The 11,643-nt window shown below is 45.5% G+C and overlaps 1 pseudogene; it reads right to left on the reverse strand.

Moving 5' to 3' along the window:
• Positions 1-1,519: 1,519 nt before the first annotated feature.
• Positions 1,520-2,743, reverse strand: LOC123425664 (annotated as a pseudogene).
• Positions 2,744-11,643: the final 8,900 nt, after the last annotated feature.

The following is an 11,643-nucleotide window of genomic DNA, read 5'->3' on the forward strand; positions in this document are numbered from 1 at the left end:
ACTGCATAGGGACTTTCCGGATCCCGAGGATAATTTAATCAACCCCTGGGCCAGTGCTCCTCATGAGTGTTGGTCCAAACTGGCAGACTACGGGGCCACCGCGGGGCAACCCGAGGTTTGATTTCTCCTAGTGTGTCATCCGTCGTGTCCTGAGAACGAGATACGCGGCTCCTATCGGGTTCGTCGATACGTCGGGCGGCCTTGCTGGATTAGTTTTACCTTTGACGAGATATCTTGTGCATCGGGATTCCGGTGATGCTTTGGGTAAACTCAGAGTTGATGTTTTCCACTATGGAATCCAATGAGATCGCGAGCTTCATGATTGAGGATTTCTATGCGGCTTGTGGTAATTTGTGATGGACTAGTTGGAGCACCCCTGCAGGGTTAAATCTTTTCGGAAAGCCATGCCCGCGGTTATGTGGCAACGTGGAAGCTTTGTTTAACACTGGTTCTAGATAACTTAGAGTTAACTTAATTAAAATATGCCAACTATGTGCGTAACCATGACTATCTCTTTCGTGAGTACCTTCTCCGATTGAGGACACGCTGGGGTTATGCCTGACGTAGGTAGGTGTTCAGGATCATTCATTTGATCAACAGTAGTTCAGGTCCGCTATGCATAGATCTTCCCCCCCCCCCTCTTATTTCTTGTACTCGTAAGTTAGCCACCATATATTATGCTTAGCCGCTGTTGCAACCTAACCACTTAACCTTACCTCACCCATTAAGATTTGCTAGTCTTGATACCTTTGGAAATGAGATTGATGAGTCCCATGTGGCTCACAGATTACTACAACACCAGTTGCAGGTACAAGTAAAGGTTACTTGACGCGAGCGCGTTGATTGTTCATTTGGAGTTGCTTCTTATTCTTCTTCTCCATCGATCTAGGATGGGTTCCAGGCCGACAGCCTGGGATAGCAAGGATGGACGTCGTTCTTCTTTTCTCGTTTCTTTTCGTCCGTAGTCGGACCCTGCTCTAATTCATGATGTTGATGTATTGTACTGATGTGACTCTGATGGACCAGTACATATATATATATATATATATATCTTCTTTTCAGTACATGTACTGGCAACGATATCCATTCTTGCGACACGACGAGATGTGCTTCTATCCCTGACGAGGCCCTCGTGCCAAATTGAGGATAGGGTCGCATCTTGGGCGTGACAAACTAGCACTGGCTTTCGTGATTGCTTCTTTCTACCTTCCTCACTCCGGTAATTGATCCTTCTCCAAAATATCACTACGGACAAGATGAGCTAATAGAAAAAGTTAGGGAAACACATGATAGCGACTCACCAGACTCGAACTGGCATAGGCGGATCGGATCAAACGAAATTAGCCTTTCTTCCATCAACATGAATCGCTTTGGTTTTGCAGTTCAAGAGGATGGCGGAGGCAACCTCTCTACATCTACAGGCCGATAGGCCGGCCAACTAACTCTTCAAATGAAGAACTGATTACTCCACATCTATGAACCTATCATTCCCCGCCCTTGCCCATTATTTATTTTTGTATCACGCTAGGACTTTGCCTCTTTTTTTTGAGGCAAAATATGGAAGTAGAATCTCCTCTCTTTTAGAGGCGTCTTCCAAATCCAATTTAAGATCCGTGAGGTCTTTCACAGAGCTGCTGCTCTTTCCATTAAATTCTAGGATCTCTTTGATCCTATGCGGAAAAGCAAGGTGTGAGAGAGCGACCCCGCGATCGCTCTCAGAGTCAATCGGCCCAAGCCGGGTTATGAGCTCAACGAAAAATAAAGGATGTTTGGAAATTGCCTGCAAAACCGCCTTGCGAGCCTTAGCGTCAGCGTCAGCGCCATCTCCCGATGGATATTTTTTGCGCATCTCCAATAGCCCTATTTTCTTCTTCGTCTATTGGGGAAGAAGAAGAGGTTGAGTAGTAGGCGGATCTCATCCCTGCGGACTTCCCCGTACTCAAAGTGACTCTCAGAGATTGTGTTTCTCTACTAATCGCATTGTGTTGAAGAATCACTGTTTTCATGATCGAATGACGAAATAGATATACGAACTGCATAGGATCATTCGCTGGGATGGGATAAGTGATTCTTTTATAGGATTCCCATGGGATCGTAGAATCAACTAAGGATGGAATAGGTATTTGTGATCGATCAGCTTCCAGTATGACCGAAGACTTTCTATCTGCATTGAGAATAACCACACAATCAGGTTGTTGGTTCAACCCAAAATTGATCTTCTTCTTTCTTGAACGCATTTTTTTTTGCAAAAGAATTGGTCAAAAACGCCCCGATCTTCCATTGAGAACCATCGAAACAATGAGAATTCACATTTCTTAAATAGCTCGCCGTTTTTTCCGTTATCTCATAAATAAATAAATGATTGGTCTTTAAAAAGAAGGAACGGCCTTTTGACGAATGGGAGATCCTATAAAATGAAGAGTGTTTCGTAAACAAATTAGTGTCTTGTCGTTGACCATGACGGACGAAGCAGAGAAGAAGCTCTCGAGTCCGTGCGTTGCAACGGGTGGAAAGAAAACACACAGCCTAACCTAATAAGTATGATTCGAGACTTCAATAAGTCCATGTCCTTTATTTAATACATGACATCACATATGCCTTTTTGTTAATTCTTCTTCCCATTCTCATTGATCTATGGCCTCAGTGTTCATACAGTTTGAATGTTGTCAATTTTAATACGTCTCTTTTTTGGTATAGGATGATAATTAATTTTTTTCCCACAAGATTTTATCAAGGTGTGCATGGGTGGTTATAGATATTTCTTTTTGTTTCTTATCCTAGTTTTGCCTAAGAGTTCGCAACGAATCTCTTGACCTAAAAAAAGTTTCATTTCTCGATACATAACATTGTATAAGTCAACCCAAGTCGCTTCTTCATCTCCAGGAATCAGGTAAGGTACTTTTTTTCAATTCGGATCGGCCCCGGTATCAAAGAAAGACTGACCAGACACTGATCATTATGGTTTCGTTATTAATATCATTTTTAATGGTTAATAGGTAAAATAATAACATATTTAGATTCTATATATTTTTCTAATCAAATTTCTTACATAACATGTTAAATTTGGAGTTAGGGTTTAAAAGATATGAATTTTTGAAAAACCACTTAATATATACTGCGGTTTGATTACAAGGAACTTGAGGTGTTTTTCTGAAAAATAATATGCTGGACCAAGAATACTTATTTCCTTTATTATATATATATGTGTGTGTGTGTGTGTGTGTGTAGATGTATAGATAGATTGTTGAATGCATCTAACTTTGCATTTGAATTTTGCGAGTTTTGATTGAACAGACTTGCATTTGTATGTTAAAAAATTTAGACCATAAATATTTCGTCTCGATTAAGTTTAAATTTTAGATCCATCATCAAGTGTATTGTCATTGTTTGGCGCACTGGTTACCAAGAACAGGTGAAATCGACACGCACATGACATATTTGGAGCGGCTTTGCAGCAGATGAATGCACACAGCTCTACGCCTCTATCTGTTGGCCTTTGCAAGTAGGTTTTTTCTAGTTTTGATTAATTCGGTTTAACTGACGGTTTTTGGTTTTAACTGAAAAAACCAAGGATCAAATGGTTTCTAAATTTCAAAAGTGAAACTGAAACGAAAAACTAAAAAGACCGAAATCTAGGTTCGGTTTTGTTTTTCCGGTTCGGTTTTTGGTTTTAGGTTAGGTTTAGCACACACTGTGACATGAGAGCTCGGTCGAGCGCAGAGACTTGATTTGGCTAGACACGGCAACTGTAGCCCTTCCATTTCTTGAGAGAAAACGTCAAAGACGACGTAAATGGCGCACTAAATCATGTTGTGCAAATTGAGCTGTGGCTCATGACCCAAACACATATTAGGCAAATTAACTCCGGCAGAACAGTGCCTCCAACGACAGGCGATCGACATGCTGCAGCTAAACACAATCATACTACTCGATCATGCGCACACGAAAATCGTAATTCTAGAGCATTATTCAGTACTAGCTAGCGCAGATAAACTTAGTAACCAGATACATTGGCCTTGTTGTTCTTGTTCAGTGCATCCTGAAGAAGAAGTCCGGTATGGACGCCCGCGATGCCAGCCACGACCATGGATATCACCGCCCAGGACGGGATGCAGGTGTAGAGCCAGCCAAGATCGCCGCCGGAGGGCTTGCATGCAGCAGCCCGCTCGTCGCCGCCATCCAGCTTGTCGCCGCCCGTGGAGATAACGTCCAAGAACGCCTGCTCCTCCGGCGCGTCGGACGCATGCACACGGCCCGAGTCAGGGCAGGACAAATCCTTCTGATAGATGGGTTCCGTTTGTTAGTGCAGAAGCAACAGGAGATAGGGGATCCTATCAAGAAATCTGTACGTAATCTTTCGCCTCCTGTTCGTTTTGGTGGACGGTTTTGGGTTCTTGCCGAGCAGGATGATGAGCTGGATGATGAGCATGGTGATGTGCTTGTGGAGGCGCCGGCAGTTCCATCCGCGTATACCCCTCCCCCGTTCATGGCGGTGCTCCAGGAGTGCAAAGTGCGTCGCGATCATATCCTTGCGAGGAAGAAGATGGAGGCACCTCCACGGAAGCCTTGGATTGGGCCGGTTCCAAAGGTAATTCGTAATCCTATTTTCTTATCAGATTTTTTCAAACCGGATTGTTGGATCAAGGGTACCAAGAACAAACAGCAGGCGCCCGGTGTCCGTCGGCCGTCAGTGTCGGCGATGATTACGGAGTCTGAGCGTGTTTCAGGGGCGACGGGCGCGGAATCCGTGCGTGAATACAGGGCTTGCTTTTTGAATGCAGCGTTAACGGCAGCTGGGCCTGATGCGATACCGAATTCAAGGGACTCTCCAACACCAAAAACTGGGTATATGGCCCAGGACATACCATGTTTGAAAACCCATGCCGACCTGGACTCGGGATCGTCTCGGTATATGGCCCAGGACACACCGAACCTGATCGCCTTGACGGTCTCGAACGCTCTTTGCGGTGTTTCAGCGGCGAGTTCTCACGTTAGACAAACCCCATGTCTGCAGCCGCCAGGAACTAGGGTTCGTCGAACAAAAACTGGGTTCCCACAGCTGGAACCAGGGAGAGCGATCAGGGTGCCGCCCCTTGCTGTTTCTCCTTTGTTTCCTATGGCGGGTTGGGGCTCCAAGCAGCCGGCACTCCATCGGCAGTCAGGTCAGCAGGTGGGGCAGGGGAACCCACCCGTGGCGGCTAAGGCTACGGCGACGGCATATGCGCAGCCGGGGAAGACCCATGTCCCTGCGCATGTCGGGAGGTTGCCCAGTGGTACTGTCGGGCAGGCGAGGGAGCCGTCTCAGGCAAACTCTTCTCAACAGCGCAGTCGCTGGGGTGATGATGGTTTCAGCGCATATGGCGAGGGGCACCATCGAGGGGGTGCGTCCGCCAGAGGCGGTCGCGGGTATGCTTGGCAAAACAATGGGGCTGCTGGTAATGGTTTTAATGCACCACCGGGGCAGTTTGTTCCGGGGCCTTCTGGACCTTCGCATCCGAAGAGGGGAGGCTTTAGGCAGAATTGGATTGGCAGAGGGGGCGGAAGGAAGCCTAGACCTCCTGTTGCTACTCCTGAGCAGCCCGCAGACCTTAATGATTCTACCGTGGTGACCATGACGGAAACAGTTAAGGAAAGTGGCTGATTCATCTATGGCTGATCAGAGCTTGGCGATTGCCAAGGGAGACGGGGCAGAGAGACCTTCTAAGTGGGCATGTAAGAAAGAGAAAATGATGTGCTATCGTTGCAGTGAGACAGGGCATTTTGTCTCCGAATGTAAGGCTGAGTTACGCGTGTACTGCTTGAAGCCTACGCATGGTACCGCTAAGTGTCCTCTTACGATTGGGCCTATGCCAGTCGTTACCATATATGGTGTTTCTAGTCAAGACTTGATGTTTTTTGAGTCACCGGCTGCTACGGCAACTATTCATGCCCCTGATGCTGGCTTCACGGGTACGGTTACGGTGACTAGGGGGGTGCTGACTGTGGAGCAGATAGTGCAGCAACTTAAGGAGCTAGTCTCCTCAACCTTCATGTGGGAACCGGTTTTGATAGCGGATAATGTTTTCAAGGTCGTTTTTCCTACCAAGGAAGATCTAGCCCGCCTGCTTAAGTTTGGGATGTGCAGGGTTGCTAGTACGAGCATTGTGCTTGAGTTTGACGCCTGGAAATGCGAAGAGCCTAAGGGGAGACCTTTATCCCAGATTTGGGAGCATTTTGCAGGAGCTCCATCCAGAGCGACCAATGATTTTCAGGTGACATGGAGTTTGGGCTCGCTTATTGGTAAAACTGAGGAGGTGGATATGGTCTATACTAGAGCCAAAGGTGTTGCGAGGATGTTGGTTATTGTTCTTGATATTGAACTAGTTCCAGATGAGGTTATTTGGACCTTTGAGGGGATGAGGTACACTCTCCAACTGGAGATTGAGAGCCCTACACTTTTTGATGTACCGGATACAGATAAAGATACTCACATGACTGATGGTGATGATGCGAGTGGTTCCAAAGATAATGCAGAGGGGTCAAAAGACACACGTCCTAATGGCTACCCTAAGCAGACAACTAGTTCACAACAAAAGCAGCCTAATAGCGCAGGTACTGGCCCAAGCAACACTCTCCACCAGGACTTGCGGTTTGGGGCTTTTGAACCCACTTCCGCGCCCGCAAAACTTGGCTCTCAGATGGCGTCCTGTGAGTCTACTTTGCCGCGATTTTTGGGGAAGACTCCCCGGAACAACATAGGAAGTTTGCAGTCTAAATCTTTGTTGAAACCACTATCGCTGGTGGAGTATTTGGCGGGAGCTAAGACAGCGAGTAGTACGCTTGAGGAAGTGCATGATGTACCTGCTCCGTCTACTGGCATCGTACCAGTGATTAACAACACTGCTTGCATGGATGAAGGAATTGCAGCTGGGCTCGGATCCCCCACTGGCCAGCCACATGCTGTCACCTCGTCCCAGCTCATGCGTGTGCATGAGGGCGATGCTGAGGCATTGCCTGCAGGCGCAGATACGCCCGAGGGCGATGCGGATACGGTTGGTGTTGTGGCTTGTTCTCCAAGGCAGTTCATACTACGGAGTGTGTCCCAACGGCAGCAGCGGCACTGTGTGATGGGTCGCCCACTGGCGCAGGTGGTGCCGAGTTGGGCGCGACCCTCTGCAGTGCCAACCAGGAGGGCATTTTTATGCATGCTGCTGGCTACATGGACGGACCAGATTGTACACCCAAGGTGGGTACGGAGTTTGCTACTATTGATGCTTCACCGCAGTCTGTGCCGATCTCTCTTGATGAGGTCATAGCTTACGGAGGTGTTCCCAATCCGATGGGACCGGATAGACGTGCTAGTCTACGGGTACAGTCCCAGCCTGACACGGATGACCTACAGATTGGACGGGCTATGCGGGCTGCTAAAATGAAGGAGGTGCAGAATTCAACAGGTATGAATTTTAATACAGAGCATTCACTTCTTCATTTTACACCGCAAGAGATTTTAGATAATGCTGCGACAGTGGGGGTGACGTTGGGTGAGACTAGCAAACAAGTTTCAAAATCTATCAATGATCTATTAGACTTAGAAGTTGATAGGGCTTTGGATATTATACGAAACTTAGTGGCGGTTCGACCTATGAATGATAAGGAGATATCCGATATGGGGGGTCTGAATTTACTATGTGAAAATTTAGTCCCACATGAGGATATTAACCAGTCACAAGTAGCTATGGAAGATTATCATTTACCTAAGGATCATCTTAATGATAGCGGCACAGATACTCATGGTTGTATGGACCAGGAGTATGCTTCGGACAAGCCAAAACGCACTTCGAAACGACGAGTATATACAGTTTCTGCTGTCCGTCGGAGTGCTAGATTCAGGACTGCTAAAAAAATTTATGATGAAATATGAAAGGGCTTTTTTGGAATAGCAGAGGTCTGAGAGACTTGGCTAAAATTAGGTTCCTTGCAGATTCAACGCTACAGCATAGTCTTGACTTCATCGCGTTGATGGAGACGGGGCGGGAGAACTTCACATCGCAATTTCTTAATTCCCTTTCCGGAGGGGTGGATTTTGAATGGCATTGCCTCCCTCCAAGAGGAAGGTCCGGAGGGATCTTACTTGGTGTCCGATGCAATTCCCTTCAAGTGCGAGAAGTAATATTAGGAGACTTCTCAGTCAAATTTCGCATTAGAAACAAGGATGATGGGTTTCAATGGGCCCTAGTCGCGGTATATGGTGCCGCTCAAATGGAGCAGAAGCAAGCCTTCCTTGCTGATCTGGTTCGAATTTGCGATGACAATCTTCCACTGGTGGTTGGTGGTGATTTCAATATCATCAGGAGAGCTGATGAGAAAAGCAACGATAATTTTGATGGCAGATGGCCCTTTATGTTCAATACAGTAATAGAAAGCCTGAACCTAAGGGAGATTGAACTCTCAGGTCGGAAATATACTTGGGCCAACTCTCTACCTAATCAAACTTTTGAAAAATTGGACAGGGTACTTACTAGTGTTGACTGGGAGCAGAAGTTCCCTTTAGTCACAGTTTGTGCTCTGCAGAGGGCAATCTCTGACCATACTCCACTTCTGCTAGACTCTGGCAATGCCACTCACAAAGGAAAAAATGATGCTTTCTCCTTTGAATCAAGTTGGTTCACGCGTGAGGGCTTTATAGACATCATTGCTAGAGAATGGAGTAAGCGCATAGATGGGACATCTAGTGTCGACATCTGGCAAAACAAAATTCGTCACCTTAGACAATTCTTGAGAGGTTGGGCTAAGAATGTGTCGGGTAATTATAAAGATGAGCAAGACCGACTCCTCCATTTCATAGATGCACTGGATCGTAAGGCTGAGACCGGCATGTTGGATGAACATGAACGTTCATCAAAATATGAGGCAGAACAAAGAGTGCGTGTCCTCCTTCGAGAGGAGGAAATGAAATGGGCTGTTAGAGCCAAGGTTAGGGCAATTGTCCACGGGGATAACAACACAAAGTTTTTCCACTTGATTGCAAATGGCAAACATAAGAAAAAGAAAATCGTACAGCTTGAGCAAGACGAGGGTACCATAGTAGGTCATGAGAATCTTAAACTATATATTACAGACTACTATAAATGGTTGTTCGGGGCTCCAGATCATAGCTTTGTGTCTATGGACGAGAATCAGATTGCGGATATTCCTCAAGTTGGACAAGCCGACAATGAGAGTCTCTCCGCACCATTCCTAGAGACAGAGGTGTTACACGCGATTGAGGGTATGAAAAACGGTAAAGCTCCTGGGCCAGACGGGTTCCCAGCGGAGTTTTATAAGAAATGTTGGCATATTATTAAGGCCGATCTTATGTCTATGTTGCATGATTTGTTCTTTGGACACCTACAACTCTTTCATCTTAATTTCGGTACGATAACGTTACTACCGAAGAAAGAGGTGCATCCAGAATTGAACAATTTCGTCCTATATGTCTGCTTAATGTCAGCTTCAAAATTTTCACAAAGGTGGGAACTGACAGGCTAACAAAGATGGCACATTCGGTTGTGCAAGCTTCGCAGACGGCTTTCATGCCTGGTAGGAATACTCTTGAAGGGGTTGTCGTACTACACGAGATCCTTCATGAATTGCACTCCAAGAAACTCAATGGAGTTCTTTTTAAGGTTGATTTCGAAAAGGCATACGACAAAGTCAAATGGTCTTTCCTGCAACAAACTCTACGTATGAAAGGGTTTGGCGAAATTTGGCGAAAACATGTAGATTGTTTTATAAAAAAGGTAGTGTCAGTATCAAAGTAAATGATGACGTCGGTCATTTCTTTCAGACACTTAAGGGACTTAGGCAAGGAGATCCCATGTCACCTATTTTATTTAACATAGTTGCGGATATGTTGGCGCTAATGATCAGGAGGGCCAACGACAAAGACTTAGTAGGTGGACTAGTACCTCATTTAGTTGATGGGGGTGTCTCGATCTTACAATATGCGGACGACGCGATCCTTTTCAAGGAACATGATCTCAAAAAAGCCAGAAACTTGAAACTCATATTATGCTTATTTGAACAGCTATCTGGGTTGAAGATTAATTTTCACAAAAGTGAGCTCTTCTGCTTTGGGGATGCACAAGCTGAACAACTCACGTATGGTCAACTCTTTGGTTGTGAGGGTGGTAAGTTACCGTTCACGTACTTAGGAATCCCCATTCATCACCGGAAGTTGACCAACAAAGAGTGGAGATGTATCGAGGATCGTTTTGAGAAAAAACTAAGCTGCTGGAAGGGCAAGCTATTATCCTACGGAGGACGATTGGTTCTTGTCAACTCAGTGTTGACGAGTATGCCAATGTTTCTCCTATCCTTTTTCCAAGTGCCTGTTGGGGTGCGGAAAAGGTTGGATTTCTATCGATCTCGATTTTTCTGGCAGAGTGATGAGGTAAAAACTAAATATAGACTGGCTAGATGGTACAATATTTGTAGACCCAAGGATCAGGGACGTTTGGGGATTGAGAATCTAGAGGTTAAGAACAGATGTCTGCTTAGCAAGTGGCTATTCAGACTATCTGTCGAATCACAAGGTATGTGGGTACAAATTCTAAAGAACAAGTATCTACAGCACAAAACCTTAGCCCAGGTCAATGCGCAACCGGGCGATTCACCCTTTTGGAAAGGTCTCATGAGGACGAAGGCCGCTTTCTTTAACAGGACTAGATTCGTAATTGGCAATGGTGAAAATACTAGATTCTAGGAAGATACTTGGTTAGGAGCGCAACCTCTGGCTCTCCAGTATCCGCTACTTTATAATATTGCACAGCGCAAACAGACAACCGTTGCGGCAGTGTTACGACAGACTCCTCTCAACATTCAATTCCGTAGAGCCTTGATTGGAAATAGATGGGTTAGATGGCTACATCTAGTCACAAGGCTAATGGATATTTCCCTTTCTGATTTTCCTGATAGTATTCATTGGAAGTTGACCACCAATGGTACTTTCTCAGTGAAATCGATGTATGACTATATTATTGATACGTCTCCTATTCCAAAGTCCATGAATATATGGAAGGTCAAGGTTCCCCTTAAGATAAAAATCTTCATGTGGTTTGTTCACAAAGGAGTTTTTTTGACTAAGGATAACTTGGCTAAAAGGAACTGGAAGGGAAATAAAAGATGTAGCTTCTGTCAGACACATGAGACGATTAAACACCTCTTTCTAGACTGCCCTATGGCTAAATTATTATGACGCTCAATCCAAATTACTTTCAATATTACCCCGCCTACTAGCATTCACATGTTATTTGGGACGTGGCTCGACGGGGTTAATGTACCTTACGCCAAACTAATTCGAGTCGGAACCTGTGCTATTCCGTGGGCTATATGGAACTGCAAAAATGATCTAGTTTTTAACAGAATACATTATATTAACTTTTTGCAGGTCATCTTCAGGGCTACCGCCTTGATCCGCATGTGGCCCTTACTCATTTCTGTGGAAACCAGGGATCCTTTGGTTACTGCGTGTGTCCGATGGGAGATGGTAGCTCAGGTTATCTTCAACCGATATGGATGGCGGCATGCTAATAGGATTGGACCATAGTAGTGTCTACCGTTGAACTTAAGCGGTATTGGCGTTATGTTCGCCGTGTAATACTTTTTCTTATTTATTTTTTTGGT

This window comes from Hordeum vulgare, chromosome 2H, assembly GCF_904849725.1.
Source record: "Hordeum vulgare subsp. vulgare chromosome 2H, MorexV3_pseudomolecules_assembly, whole genome shotgun sequence".
NCBI classification, from domain to species: domain Eukaryota; kingdom Viridiplantae; phylum Streptophyta; class Magnoliopsida; order Poales; family Poaceae; genus Hordeum; species Hordeum vulgare.